This window comes from Oncorhynchus mykiss, chromosome 8 (genome assembly GCF_057628025.1).
Source record: "Oncorhynchus mykiss isolate SJ-2025 chromosome 8, ASM5762802v1, whole genome shotgun sequence".
Lineage (NCBI taxonomy): Eukaryota > Metazoa > Chordata > Actinopteri > Salmoniformes > Salmonidae > Oncorhynchus > Oncorhynchus mykiss.
In genome coordinates, this window is record NC_143029.1 from 29,735,427 (window position 1) to 29,752,179 (window position 16,753).

General features: G+C 44.0%; 1 pseudogene; it reads left to right on the forward strand.

Moving 5' to 3' along the window:
* The first annotated feature begins 1,782 nt into the window (after window positions 1–1,782).
* Window positions 1,783–2,719, forward strand: LOC149981487 (uncharacterized; annotated as a pseudogene).
* The last annotated feature ends 14,034 nt before the right edge of the window (window positions 2,720–16,753 follow it).

Below are 16,753 nucleotides of genomic sequence, written 5' to 3' on the forward strand. Positions count from 1 at the left end.
CACGAGCCTACTAGACGAGCTAAATGCCTTCAATGTTTGCTTTCAGACAAACAATACTAAACCATGCATGAGAGCACCAGCTGGTTCCGGAGGACACAGAGCTGTAGTCAATGAACAGCATTCTCACTTAGGTGTTCCTTCTGTCCAAGTGGGAAAGGGCAGTGTGGAGTACAATAGAGATGTATTACTAGGACGTGTTCTCAGAGCATGCGCTGACCAGCTAGCAAGTGTCTTCATTTCAACCTCACCCTGACCCAGTCTGTAATACCTACGTGTTTCATGCAGACCACCATAGTCCCTGTGCCCAAGAATGCCAAGGTAACCTGTCTAAACGACTATCGCCTCGTAGCACTCTCTATACATCTATAGCCATGAAATGCTTTGAACGGCTGGTCATGGCTCACTTCAACACCATTATCCCAGACACCCTGGACCCACTCCAATTCGCATACCGCCCCAACAGATCCACGGATGATGCAATCTCTACAGAATGCTCTCTCTGCTACCGCACGGCAAGCGGTACCAATGCACCAATTCTGGAACCAACAGGAGCCTGAACAGCTTCTACCCCCAAGCCAAAAGAGTTCTAAAAAAGACAGCTAAATAGCTAATTCAATGGCTACCCGGATTATATGCTTTGACCCTTTTTCGCACCAACTCTCTTGCACTGAATCTATGCACACACACTGGACTCTACCCACACACTCACATATACTTACACTGACACCCCAACACACACACACACACACACACACACACACACACACACACACACACACACACACACACACACACACACACACACACACACACACACACACACACTACATACGCCCACACACACAGACCACTGATAGTCACTACCCCTACCTACAGTATATGTACAGTACATAGCTACCTCAAATACCTTGTACCCCTGCACATCGACTCTGTAATGGTACTCCTTGTATATAGTCTTGTTATTTTCTACTCCCTATACTGTATATAGTCTTGTTATTTTCTACTCCCTATACTGTATATAGTCTTGTTATTTTCTACTCCCTATACTGTATATAGTCTTGTTATTTTCTACTCCCTATACTGTATATAGTCTTGTTATTTTATACTCCCTATGCCGTATATAGTCATGTTATTCTCTACACACTGTGTCTCCAGTGCGCATTTACAGCCGGGGGCACTCGGTGCCAGCTCTCCGCACTTGCCTTGCGAAAATGATCATCCAGCCAGGAAGGGTTGTGCCGGCTCAGTGCTCCTGGTCTCCAGTGAGCCTCCTCGGACAAGAATATCCTGTGCCGGTTCTACGCACTGTGTCGCCAGTGCGCCTTCACAGCCCAGTACATCCTGTGCCTCCTCCCCGCACTCGCCCTGAGGTGCGTGTCATCAGCCAGCCCGGTGGCACCTGTACCGGTCCCACGCATCAGGCCTCCAGTGCACCTCCACAGTCCAGTACGTCCTGTGCCTCCTCCCCGCACTCGCCCTGAGGTGCGTGTCATCAGCCCGGTGCCAACTGTACCAGTCCCACGCATCAGGCCTCCAGTGCGCCTCCACAGTCCAGTATATCCTGTGCCTCCTCCCTGCACTCGCCCTAAGGTGCCTGTCATCAGCCCGGTGCCACCTGTACCGGTCCCAGTGCCCAGGCCTCCAGTGCGCCTCCACAGTCCAGAGCTTCCGGTGACAGTTCCTAGTCCAGAGCTTCCGGTGACAGTTCCCAGTCCAGATCTTCCGGCGACAGTTCCCAGTCCAGAGCTTCCTGCGAAAGTTCCCAGTCCAGAGCTTCCGCCGATGTTTCACAGTCCGGAACCTCCAACGACGGTCCACAGTCCGGAACCTCCAACGAATGTCCACAGTCCGGAACCTCCCTCGACGGTCCACAATCCGGAACCTCCCTCGATGGTCCACAGTCCGGAGCCTCCTGAGACGGTCCACAGTCCGGAGCCTCCTGAGACGGTCCATAGTCCGGAGCCTCCTGAGACGGTCCACAGTCCGGAGCCTCCTGAGACGGTCCACAGTCCGGAGCCTCCTGAGACGGTCCACAGTCCAGAACCTCCCTCGATGGTCCACAGTCCGGAGCCTCCTGAGACGGTCCACAGTCCGGAGCCTCCTGAGACGGTCCATAGTCCGGAGCCTCCTGAGACGGTCCACAGTCTGGAACCTCCCTCGATGGTCCACAGTCCGGAACCTCCCTCGACGGTCCACAGTCCAGAGCCTCCTGAGACGGTCCACAGTCCGGAGCCTCCTGAGACGGTCCATAGTCCGGAGCCTCCTGAGACGGTCCATAGTCCGGAGCCTCCTGAGACGGTCCACAGCCCGGAGCCTCCTGAGATGGTCCACAGTCTGGAGCCTCCTGAGATGGTCCACAGTCCGGAGCCTCCTGAGACGGCCCGGAGCCTCCTGAGACGGTCCACAGTCCGGAACCTCCTGAGACAGTCAACGGTCCGGAACCTCCTGAGACAGTCAATGGTCCGGAACCTTCTGCGATGGTCCACAGTCCAGAACCTCCAGTTCCATGGCAGGAGACTTTCCCTGCACCGATGCCCAGTCTAAGCACGGCGTCCAGTCCCGCTCCATGGCCGGAGCCTTTCCCTGCACCGATGCCCAGTCTAAGCACGGCGTCCAGTCCCGCTACATGGCAGGAGCCTTTCCCTGCACCGATGCCCAGTCTAAGCACGGCGTCCAGTCCCGCTCCATGGCAGGAGCCTTTCCCTGCACCGATGCCTAGTCTAAGCACGGCGTCCAGTCCCGCTCCATGGCAGGAGCCTTTCCCTGCACCGATGCCCTGTCTAAGCACGGCGTCCAGTCCCGCTCCATGGCAGGAGCCTTTCCCTGCACCGATGCCCAGTCTAAGCACGGCGTCCAGTCCCGCTCCATGGCCGGAGCCTTTCCCTGCACCGATGCCCAGTCTAAGCACGCGTCCAGTCCCGCTCCATGGCCGGAGCCTTTCCCTGCACCGATGCCCAGTCCAAGCACGGCGTCCAGTCCAGCTCCAAGGTCAGAGTCTTCTTCTGCATTGGTGCCCTGTCCAGGCACAGTGTCCAGCCCGGGTCCATGGCTGGATTCACAGGATGAGCGGATTCTTGGTCCTGCACCTGAGCCGCCTCCGATGCTGGAGGATCCACGGGATGAGAGGGTTCTTCGTCCCGCACCTGAGCTGCCACCGACACTAGACATCCCCCTAACCCTCCCTTTTGGTTTCAGGTTTTGCAGCAGGAGTCTGCACCTTTGGGAGGGGGGTAATGTCACGTCCTGACCATAGAAAGCCTTTATGTTCTATGGTGGAGTAGGTCAGGGCTTGACTGAGGGGTGTTGTAGTTTATTATTTCTATGTGTAGTCTAGTTTTTGTGTTTCTAGGTTGGCCTGGTATGGTTCCCAATCAGAGGCAGCTGTCTATTGTTGTCTCTGATTGGGGATCATATTTAGGCAGCCTTTTCCCAGCTGTTGTTTGTGGGATCTTGTTTTTGTATTGTTGCTTTTTGAGCCCTACAAGGCTGTACGTTCGTTTGTTTGTTTCTCTTTATTATTTTGTTGCTGGTTCACATTTAAAACAAATATGATGAACTCAAATCACGCTGCGCCTTGGTCTACCCATTTCGACGAGCGTTACAGTATATAGTCTTGTTATTTTCTACTCCCTATGCTGTATGTTGTTATTGTTATTTATATTCTTTATTTTTGTTTAATTATTCACTTAGCCACTATTTCCATTTTTACTGTTCGTCTACACCTGTTTTCTACGAAGTATGAGCCAAATAACGTTTCATTTGATTTAATTCATATAGATATGCAGACCCTGTCATTCCTTTCCCATGCTACTGTACGCAAAACTTATATTTAATGGAGCCCTAGCTTACATAACCTGCTATCCTTAGATCATTCCATCGCTTGACGTCCGCATGACTTCCGTTCATTTCCTCAATCTTTAAACTGACACACTTTTACTACCGGTCCCCATTTCGCTATACGTATTATCATAAATGGCGTTACGTATGGTGACGTTATCAGGCTAAGCAGCTTGGCAGGAAGCTGATGATTAATCACGTTGGAGTGTGATGTCGACACCTCATCAGCCAACGCTGTGATGAATGTGGCTCTCTAATGCTGAAGCTATAAATCACTATCTATCGTTGTGTGTGTGTGTGTGTGTGTGTGTGTGTGTGTGTGTGTGTGTGTGTGTGTGTGTGTGTGTGTGTGTGTGTGTGTGTGTGTGTGTGTGTGTTTGTGAGTGTGTCTGTGCACTAATGCTGAAGCTATAAACTGTTATCTATCGCTGAGCTCTCATCGTAATGAATGGCACCAGCCAGAGAGAGAGAGAGGGGGAGAGACTGAGGAGAGGGACATGCAGGGTAAGAACATAATACTCACTGCCATACTTGAGACTGAGGAGACTGAGTCTAGTGCTGCCTCTCTGGGGTTGAAGTAACACCACTGGCTGGCTATGTTCCAGTGTCTATACAAGTATAGCACTTAAGATGCTTTCCCAATGCATTGATTCGTTCTAAGTGGTATGCTAAGTGTGGATATTGGAATGCTGCCAATGTTTATGTGATTTCCATATCTAAATAGGAAATGTACATAGTGAATTCTGCCTCCTCCGTCTTCTTCTTCTTCTTCTTCTTCTTCGTGATAAGACTAGAGACAGTATAATTATGATGACAGGGCATGAGAAACAACAACTGCCTCCTCATCGCGCAGTTAGTTTATCTAATCACAGACTGTGTCCCACAGATAACATCTACACAGCAGATTATTCAAATGGTGCATGTCTTTGTCAAAGTAACGGCCTGAGAATTCTCTCATCTCATCCTCTCATCTTGGAATGGTTTTCAGTCATGGTACACGCGGTAACAGTTTGCAATAAGTTGCTCTTATTATACCTGTGACGTAAAAAATCAAGTATTCTTACATATACCTTAGTAATTGCATTTTAATTGTATGGTAATGGAGTTGAGCGGTAACTGGTTCACTGTGGATGAATATCAAATCAAATCCAATAATCAATATAAATAATAAAAAGTCTAATTAAAAATATAAAGTAATTAGAAGGTAGTTTGCAAAGTAATTAACGGATATGTGCACAGTAGGATATACAGTATAGATTATGAATGTGCTATGTCAAGTATGATTGTATTTACAAATGTAAAGCGAATAGTGACTTGGCCGCACAGTTAAATACATAGTATATAATAGAACAGCAGCATTGACTGTGTGTGTGTGTGTTTGTGTGTGTTTGTGTGGTTGTATGTGTGTGTGCAATACCAGGCGGTGATACAGCCGCCATTCAAGATGCTCTCAATGGTTCAGCTGTAGAACTTGTTGAAGATCTGAGGGCCCCTTCCAAATGTCTTCAGTCACCTGAGGATGAAGAGGCGCTGTTGTGCCTTCTACGCCATGGTGTCGGTGTGATTGGTCCATGTCAGGTCCTCTGTTGTGCCTTCTACGCCATGGTGTCGGTGTGATTGGTCCATGTCAGGTCCTCTGTTGTGCCTTCTACGCCATGGTGTCGGTGTGATTGGTCCATGTCAGGTCCTCTGTTGTGCCTTCTACGCCATGGTGTTGGTGTGATTGGTCCATGTCAGGTCCTCTGTGATGTGCATGCAGAGGAACTTTTGTCCCTCTCCACTGCAGCCCCCTTCGATGCAGATGAGGGTGTGCTCACCCCCCTGTTTTCTGTAGTCCATGATCAGCTCCTTGGTTTTGCTGACGTTGAGGGAGAGGTTATTTTCCTGGCATCACTTTGCCAGGGCTCTAACCTCCTCCCTGTGGGCTATCTCGTGAGGCCCACCACCGTTTTGTCGTCGACAAACTTAACGATGGTGTTGAAGTCATGCATGGCCACGCAGTCGTGGGTGTACAGGAGGGGGCTGAGCCCACACCCCTCGGAGCTGCTGTGTTGTGTATCGGAGGTGTTTTTGCTTACCCTCACCACCTGGGGTCTGCCCGTCAGGAAGTCCAGGATCCAGTTGTAGAGGGAGGTGTTTATAACCAGTGCCCTGAGCTTAAAGCATGGCTGCGTTTACACAGTCAGTCAAATTCTGATATTTTTTTCACTCATTGGTCTTTTGACCAATTATATCAGCCCTGAAAAAGATCTAATGAGAAAAGATCTGATGTGATTAGTCAAAAGATCAATTAGAAAAAACATCAGAATTGGGCTTCCTGTGTAAACGCAGCCGAACTGTCCAGTGAAAATCTCACTTTTAAAAGTACATTTTCTGTTTACTCATACTCAGTTTATGTTGTTGACTCATCTTACACATGTTTTTGTGTCCAAAGCATACATTTGAGAAAAAACACAATCTCAAACAGACCATTTAAAAAATGCTTGCTAATTATGTAACCATGCCCCATTGGCTGAGCTGGTCAATCAGTGGTCAATTTGTATGAATATTTTCAATCACCAGTATACGCCCACACCATTTTGTTGTCAGGGTCCGCCCACTGCATTCCAACACAGAAAAGCTCATTTTTAACAAACTTAATTTAATTTAAAAAAACATTTTTAAATGACGTATTTCACACATATTGTAATAATTCTATGTCATATTTCATAAAAACTCGGGACGCACTCGACGGTTACTTTAATGATGAACTTGGAGGGGGCTATGGTGTTGAAAGCTGAGCTGAAGATCAATATTAACGTACATGGCCTGACAGACATTAATGTAATTCCTATGACACAAGTTGTATTTTCAAAGCTGACACAGCTTTGTCAATGCAGTAGCGTGTTTGAAAAAATAAGTACAGTAGATTATTTATTGAACAGATTCGTTATTGAACAAATGGTGTAGTAGTCACAGTACTGTGTTTAAGGAATACATCAAAAACATAACATATTTATATCCCCTCTACCCACAGCCCAGCCAGTCGAGACAATGCATATTTAAAACCTCAGGGATATATCCATGTGAATAATATGTTAAAAAAAACTCCCACTCTAAAGTGATTGTCGCTGAAGCACTACGCTACGTCCCAAATGGCACCCTATTCCCTATGTAGTGCACTACTTTTGTCCAGGGCCCAAAAGCCTCTGGTCAAAAGTAGTACACTAAATAGGGAATAGGGTGCTATTTGGAACACATCCCTAGTCTGTTGGATATTAAAGGAGATTTAATTCAGGCCGGAGCTTTTCCATTTGATTTCTCCCAGACCCAGGCAGCTCCACTGTAACACAAGGTCTTTGTTCAAAATGGCAACCTATTCCATAAAAAAGTGCACTACATTTGACCAGAGCTACTACTAAAGTAGTGCACTAAATAGGAAATAGGGTGTCATTTTGGAGGCAACCAAGGTCTGCTGGTGATCAATACAGCTTTAATTGGAGAGATGGATTATAATAGAGGCATTAGGCCTCATTGATTAGCACTCAACAGCAGTGTTCATTGTATGAAGAGAGACTGACAGTCAATATCAACTTCACTTACTTCTAGCGGGTAACAACAGACAACAGAGACCCATATCCCCCATGCCAAGGCATTATCCAACATAGGGTACGCAGCCAAATGGCACCCTATTCCCTTTAGAGTGCACTACTTTTGACCAGGGCCCATATGGCTCTAGGTCAAAAGTAGTGCACTAATTAGGAAATAGGGTGCCATTTGGGACAGATGCTAAGGGACACATGTAAATGTCAAGTATATTCTTATAGTTTAGAGGGAATATTTTTAATTTCAGGACTTTATGTTAAACCAAATTAGGCTCTTTGCAATTGCATCATTCCACCTTTGGGTGGTGCTACACCGGTTGCAAATACCTTGATATTCATCATGTGAATGTACAGTATAGTGGTTGTACTGTATAAGTGTCCTGATTCTGGTGTCGAATTGTATTGATTTATTAGCTCTGTACTTTGTCACAATATGCTTAGTCTCTGCTGCTCTGATAGGCTGTGATAGGATTGCCTTTAATAGAGAGTTGGTAGAGATATCACAGAGATAATTCAGAGGCCATGATGACACTATTATTTACTAGTCGGTAATTGGATTAATGAAACAATCAACCAATCACTGATTATTGAACTCTGAGAGATAGAAAAGAGAGAAAAAAACACAGTCCAATGGTCGGGGAAAACAACAATAAATACCGCCAATAGGTTTTTATCGGCAAGCAGCACATTGCTTATTTTACCCTCTGCAGTCAGGGCCAGACGGGGAACTGCTCTCTAATTAACTCTGGAATTGGCTTTTTTGGCCTAACACTTTTTCACTATTCACAGGGCCAGAGATTATCTTTGCCTGCATCCCAAATGGCACCCTACATAGTGCACTACTTTTGACCAGAGCCCTATGGACCCTGGTCAAAACTAGTGGACTATGAAGGGAATAGGGTGCCATTTGGGATGCACACTATCTTTTTGGTCAATGGTAATCCTATTCAGTGGTGGGGGGAAATGATGCAATGCCCAGGGCTGCTGCAATATATTTCCTCCTCTCTCTCTAACTCTCTCACTGATCTGTTTGCTGTGTTTACTTAACTATCTATGGACTGTCTGGCTCAGGCTTTGGCTCTTGGACTGGCAGAGTCCTACGGTCACTTACTATAATTCACGTAAGGCCTCTCTGTGGAGTTTTACTCCTGGTGAGAATAAGACGTGGGAAGCAAAATCTTGTACAGAGTTAAGAAGAGAGATACAGTACTGTCATTGTCTTTCAACTTCCAGTAAGTAAACAAGGAAACATAGTAGCCAATAGTTTCAATCGTTTCAATAGAACTGATCACTATCCCTCAGCCAGAAACAACCACAACCCTAACCATAGCTTCATGTCCACATCCCGGCTCAACCCTAACCCTAGCCTCAACCACAACCCCAGCCCTAACCCTAGCTCCAGCCCTAACCCTAACCTTAGCTAACACCTTAGCTGCTAGCTTGCCTTCCCTGTAGAACCTATTGTATATTACTCCTGTACATAGTGAGGAGAGCCCTGTCCCCAGAGTCCTACATCAGTCCTACATCAGGCATCACTGCCACTGAGTAGATCAGGGTATTCTGAATATGAGAGATGTGAAGTGATAGGGGACAAATGCTGACACTCAGTGGTACCCGATTGTCATTCTTGAGTAAAAGTAAAGATACCTTAATAAAAAACGACTCAAGTGAAGGTGAAGTCAACCAATTAAATACTACTTGAGTTAAAGTCTAAAAGTATTTTGTTTTAAATATACTTAAGTATACGTATAAATAATTTCACATTCCTTATATTAAGCAAATCAGATTGCAGGATTGGACAGCCAGGGGCACACTTCAACACTTTGACAATGATTTGCAAACAAAGTATCTGTTTAGTGAGTCCGCCAGATCAGAGGCAGTACAGATGACCAGAGATGTTGTCTTAGTAAGTCTGTGAATTGGACCAATTCCTGCCCTGCTAAGCATTCAAAATGTAACAAGTACTTTTGGGTGTGAAGGAAAATGAATGGAGTAACAAGTACATTATTTTCTTTAGGAATGTAGTGTACAAAAAGTAAAAGTTGTCAAAAATATAAACAGTGAAGTAAAGTACAAATACCCCAAAAAACGACTTAAGTATTTACAATGTTCTTCACTGGTTGCCCTTTTCTTGTGGTGACAGGTCACAAATCTTGCGACTGTGATGGCACACTGGTATTTCACCCAATAGATATGTGAATTTATCAAAGTTGGATTTGTTTTTCAAATTCTTTGTGGGTCTGTGTAATCTGAGGGAAATATGTGTCTCTGTAACGCTCGTCGTTGGAATGAGGTGAGGACCAAAGCGCAGCGTGGTAAGTGTTCATCATTACATTTATTCAACAGAGAAGACTAAACAAAATAACAAAGGAGAACGAAACGAAACAGTTATGTAAGGTGACAGAACAGAAGACAATCACCCACACCACACAGGTGGGAAAAGGCTACCTAAGTATGATTCTCAATCAGAGACAACGAACGACATTTGCCTCTGATTGAGGTCCATACCAGGCCAAACACAAAACCACAACATTGAAAAAAAGAACATAGACTACCCACCCAACTCACGCCCTAAACCATACTAAAACAAAGACATAACAAAATAACTAAGGTCAGAACGTAACAGTCTCTAATATGGTAATGCATTTGGAGGTTAGGGAGAGCAGCTTAGTTTCCACCTCATTTTGTGGACAGTGTGCACATAGCTTGTCTTCTCTTGAGAGCAAGGTCTGCCTACGGCGGCCTCTCTCAGTAGAAAGACTATGCTCACTGAGTCTGTACAAAGCTTTCCTTCATTTTGGGTCAGTCACAGCAGTCAGGCATTCTGCCACTGTCTACTCTCGGTTTATGGCCAAATAGAATTCTAGTTTGATCTTTCTTTCCATTAATTATTTCCAGTGTGCCAAGTCATTATTGTTTTAATTTCTTATGATTTGGGTGGGTCTAATTGTGTAGCTATCCTGGGGCTCTGTGAGGTCTGAACAGAGCTCCAGGACCAGCTTGCTTAGGGGACTCTTCTCCAGGTTCATCTCTCTGTAGGTGATGACTTTGTTATGGAGGATTTGGGCATCGCTTCCTATTAGATGGTTGTAGAATTTAACATCTCTTTTCTGGATTTTGATAATTAGCGGGTATCGACCTAATTCTGCTCTGCATGTATTATTTGGTGTTTTATGTTGAACACAGTGAATATTTAAGCAGAATTCTGCATGCAGAGTCTCAATTTAGTGTTTGTCCCATTTTGTGAATTCTTGGTTGGTGAGCTGACCCCAAACCTCACAACCATAAAGAGCAATGGGTTCTACAACTGATTCAAGTATTTTTAGGCAGATCATAATTGGTATATCGAATTTTATGTTCCTTTTGATGGCATAGAAGGCCATTCTTGCATTGTGTCTCAGATCATTCACAACTTTGTGGAAGTTACCTGTGGTGCTGATGTTTAAGCCGAGGTATGTAAAGTTTTTTGTGTGCTCTGGGGAAATGGTGTCTAGATGGAATTTGTATTTGTGGTCCTGGCAACTGGACTTTTTTTGGAACACCATTATTTTTGTCTTACTGAGATTTACTGTCAGGGCCCAGGTCTGACAGAATCTGAGCAGAAGATCTAGGTGCTGCTGTAGGCTCTTCTTGGTTGGGGACAGAAGCACCAGATCATCAGCAAACAGTAGACATTTGACTTCAGATGTCACAGGTTGAGGCTGGATGCTAGAGACTGTTCTAGTGCCCTTGCCAATTTGTTGATATATATCTTCAAGAGAGTTGGGATCAAGCTGCATCCCTGTCTCACACCACAATGTTTTTTTTGTGCCAATATTAACCGCACAGTTGTCTTTTGTGTACATGGATTTTATAATGTTGTATGACTTTCCCCTAACAACGCTTTCCATCAATTTGTATAGCAGACCCTCATGCCAATTGAGTCAAAAGCTTTTTGAAATCAGCAAAAAAAACATTCACACAAACATTCATTGTGAATACGTGGTCTGTCGTATGGTAACTTGATAAAAATCCAATAGACATTTGCTATGTACATTGTTTTTCTAAGGAAATGCACAAGTCTGCTTTTAATGATTACACAGAGGATTTTCCCAATGTTGTTGTTGACATATATCCCATGGTAGTTATTGGGGTCAAATTTGTCCCCATTTTTATGGATTGTGGTGATCAGTCCTTGGTTCCAAATATTGGAGACGATGCAAGAGCTGGGGATGATGTTAAAGAGTTTATAGCCAAATGTAATTTGTGGTCTGTATATTTTATCATTTAATAACGTCTTTGCTTGCTTTGAGGACAATACAGTGCCACCAACACGGCCCGCTACCAAAACCTGTGGGCTCTCCTTCACCGCAGCCAATGTGAGTAAAACTTTAAACGTGTTTACCCTCGCAAAGCTGCCGGAGCAGAAGGCATCCCTAGCCGCGTCCTCAGAGCATGCGCAGACCAGTTGGCGGGTGTGTTTACGGACATATTCAGTCAATCCCTATCCCAGTCTGCTATTCCCACATGCTTCAAGAGGGCCATCTTTCTTTCTGTTCTCAAGAAAGCTAAGGTAACTGAGCTAAACAACAATCGCCCCGTTGCACTCACTTCCGTCATCATGAAGTGCTTCGAGAGACTAGTCAAGGACCCTATCACCTCCACCCTACCTGACACCCTAGACCCACTCCAATTTGCTTATCGCCCCAATAGGCCCACAGACGATGCATTCGCAACCACACTGCACACTTCCCTAACCCATCGGTACAAGAGGAATACCTATGTGAGAATGCTGTTCATCGACTACAGCTCAGCATTTAACACCATAGTACCCTCCAAACACGTCATCAAGCTCGAGACCCTGGGTCTCGACCCCGCCCTGTGCAACTGGATACTGGACTTCCTGACAGGCCGCCCCCAGGTGGTGAGGGTAGGTAACAACATCTCCACCCCACTGATCCTCAACACTGGGGCCACACAAGGGTGCGTTCTCAGCCCTCTCCTATACTCCCTGTTCACCCACGACTGCGTGGCCATGCACGCCTCCAACTCAATCATCAAGTTTGCAGACGACACTACAGTGGTAGGCTTGATTATCAACAATGACGAGACGGCCTACAGGGAGGAGGTGAGGGCCCTCGGAGTGTGGTGTCAGGAAAATAACCTCACACTCAACGTCAACAAAACAAAGGCGATGATCGTGGACTTCAGGAAACAGCAGAGGGAGCACCCCCCAATCCACATCGACGGGACAGTAGTGAAGAGGGTAGTAAGTTTTAAGTTCCTCGGCATACACATAACGGACAAACTGAATTGGTCCACCCACACAGACAGCGTGGTGAAGAAGGCTCAGCAGCGACTCTTCAAACGCAGGAGGCTGAAGACATTTGGCTTGTCACCAAAAGCACTCACAAACTTTTACAGATGTACAATCGAGGGCATCCTATCGGGCTGTATCACTGCCTGGTATGGCAACTGCTCCGCCCACAACCGTAAGACTCTCCAGAGGGTAGTGAGGTCTGCACAACGCATCACCGTGGCCAAACTACCTGCCCTCCAGGACACCTACACCACCCGATGTCACAGGAAGGCCATAAAGATCATCAAGGACAACAACTACCCGAGCCACTGCCTGTTCACCACGCTATCATCCAGAAGGTGACTTTAACAATGTAAAAATGTCTGGAAAAATGTATCACCAGACACTTTAAACAATGTCACTTCATATAACGTTTACATACCCTACATTACTCATCTCATATGTATATACTGTACTCTATACCATCTACTGCATCTTGCCATCTTGATGTACTACATGCATCACCAGCCACTTTAAACATTCCACTTTTATATGTTTACATACCCTACATTACTCATCTCATATGTATATACTGTAGTCGATACCATCTACTGCATCTTGCCTATGCCATTCTGTACCATCACTATTCACTATTCATATATTTTTATGTACATATTCTTCATTCCTTTACACTTGTGTGTATAAGGTAGTTGTTGTGAAATTGATAGGTTAGATTACTCGTTGGTTATTACTGCATTGTAGGAACTAGAAGCACAAGCATTTCGCTACACTCGCATTAACATCTGCCAACCATGTGTATGTGACCAATAAAGTTTGATTTGATTTGCATGTGGCCAATAACATTTGATTTGATTTGACTTGATTTAAGTTTGGATACCATCAACACCACAGGCGTTTATGGTTTGGAAGGTTTGTATTTTGCTCTGTTGTTCATTCAATGAGCCAAGCCTATGTGTTCGTAGCTTCAACCCCGCAGCACACGCACGGCACGCACACGCGCGCGCACACACACACACACACACCAATTGGTTAATAATGGACTGCTGATTTTATATATTTTTTTTTTCTCTTGTTTTGTTTAATCTTTTCCATATTATGTCTATCTCTGATAAGCTACCGAGTAAAAGGGCTGAAAAGACCATATTAATATATGTAGCCTTAGAAATAATGTTAATGAAATCAATAACTTGCTAACGTCAGATAACAGTCATATATTAGCCATTTCTGAGACTCACTTAGATAATTCATTTGATGATACAGCAGTAGGAATAAAAGGATATAACATCTATTGTGGAGACAGAAAAACTTATGGGGAATCTGTTGCTGTATATATTCAGAGCCATATCCCTGTAATGCTTAGAGAAGATTTGTGTTGTGGTTGCAAGTTCACTTGACACATCTAAAGCCTTTTCTTTTGGGATGTTGCTGTAGGCCACCAAGTGCTAACAGTCAGTTTCTAAATAATATGTGTGAAATGCTTGACAGTGTATGTGATGTAAACAGAGAGGTCTACTTTCTTGGGGACCTTAATATTGACTGGTTTTCATCAATCTGTCTGCTCAATAGGAAGCTTCTCAGTGTAACCACTGCCTGTAATCTGGTTCAGGTTATTAATAAACCTACCAGGGTGTTTACAAACACTACAGGGACATTATTATTCACATGTATCAATCACATATGTACTAATACTGTAGAACTTTGTTCTAAAGCTGTATCCGTACCCATTGGATGCAGTGATAACAATATTGTGGCTGTATCCAGGAAAGCCACAGTTCCAAAAACTGGGCCTAAAATACTGTATAAGAGATCATACAAAAGATTTTGCTGTGACTCATGTGGATCAAGGTAAAAATATTTGTTGGTCTGATGTAATTAATAAGGAGCATCCAGACACTGCACTTGATGCATTTATTAAATTGCTTCTTCCATAGGGCGGCACACAATTTGCCCAGCGTCATCCGGGTTAGGGTTTGACCGGGATAGGCCGTCATTGTAAATACGAATTTGTTCTTAATGACTTGCCTAGTTAAATAAAGGTTAAATAAAAAATAAATAAACATTAAAATGATTGTTAAACATGCACCTGTTATGATACTGATTGTTAGAACTGTTAAGGCTCCATGGATTTAGTGGGTAATAGGTCTGGCTGCACATCTGCCTGTCTGACAAATTGAGAAATTATGTCACTAAACTCAACAAAACAAATTAGAAACTGTATTTATTATGAAACCAAGATCAATGAATTAAAGAACGATGGCAAAAAAACTTTGGAGTAGTTTAAATTCAATTATGGGCAGAAAGAACAATTCAGCTCCATCTTTTATTGAATCAGATGGCTTATTCATAACAATTTGATGTTGGCAATTATTTTAATGATTACTTCATTGACAAAGTGGGTAAACTTAGGCAGGAAATGCCAACAACAAACAGTGAGCCATCGTATTCTTGCATAAAAAAACTAATGAAATGAAAGAAATTGGCAACTTAGATAGAAAGCTACTGAGGATGGTAGCTGACTCTATTGCCACTCCTATCTGTCTTGTCTTTAATCTGAGCCTAGAGGAAAGTATTTGCCCTCAGGCCTGAAGGGAAGCCAAAGTAATTCCGCTACCCAAGAGTGATAAAGCGGCCTTTACTGGTACTAATAGCAGACCTATGAGCTTGCTGCCAGCTCTTAGCAAACTGTTGGAAAGAATTGTGTTTAACCAAATACAATTATATTTCTCTGTAAACAAATTAAGAACAGACTTTCAGCATGCTTATAGAGAAGGGCACTCAACATGTACTGCACTGACACAAATGACTGATGATTGGTTGAAAGAAATTGATAATAAGAAGATTGTGGGAGCTGTACTGTTATATTTCAGTGCAGCCTTTGATATTATTGACCATAATCTATTGTTGAAAAAACACACGTGTTATGGCTTTTCAACATGTGCCATATCATGGATTCAGAGCTAACTATCTAATAGAACTCAAAGGGGTTTCTTTAATGGAAGCTTCTCTAATATCAAACATGTAAAGTGTGGTGTACCGCAGGTCAGCTCTCTAGGCCCTCTACTCTTTTCTATTTTTTCCAATGACCTGCCACTGGCATTAAGCAAAGCATGTGTGTCCACGTATGCTGATGATTAAACCATATACCCATCATCAACCACAGCTAATGAAGTCACTGGAACCCTTAACAAAGAGTTGCAGTCTGTTTTGGAATAGGTGGCCAGTAATAAACTGGTCCTGAACATCTCTACAACTAAGTCCATTGTATTTCATATAAATCATTCCCTAAGTTTTAGACCTCAGCTGAATCTAATAATGAATGGTGTGGCTGTTGAACAAGTTGAGGAGACTAAATTACTTGATTGATTGATTGTAAACTGTCATGGTCAAAACATATAGATTCAATGGTTGTAAAGATGCTGAGAGGTCTGTCTGTAATAAAGATATGTGCTTTTTTGACACAACATTCCAAAAAGCATGTCCTGCAGGCTCTAATTTTGTCTTATCTTGATTATTGTCCAGTCGTGTGGTCGAACACTGCAAGGAAAGACCTTAAGCTGCAGCTGGCCCAGAACTGAACGGCACATCGTTCTCTTCATTGTAATCAGAGGGCTGATATAAATACTATGCATACCAGTCTCTCTTGGCTAAGAGTTGAGGAGAGACTGACTGCATCACTTCTTATTTTTATAAGAAACATTAATGTGTTTAAAATCCCACATGTTTTGCATTGCATAGTCAACCTACACACAGCTCTGACACACACACTTACCCCACCAGGCATGCCACCAGGGATCTTTTCACAGTCCACAAATCCAGAACAAATTCAAGAAAGCGTATAGTATTATATAGCGCCATTATTGCATGGAACTCCGGTCCATCTCATATTGCTCAAATGAACAGCAGACCTGGTTTAAAAGAAACAGATAAAGCAACACCTCACGGCACAATGCCTCTCCCCTATTTGACCTAGATAGTTTGTGTGTATGTATTGGTTTTGATATGTAAGCTAAGTGTCCTTTTTTATTTATTTTTT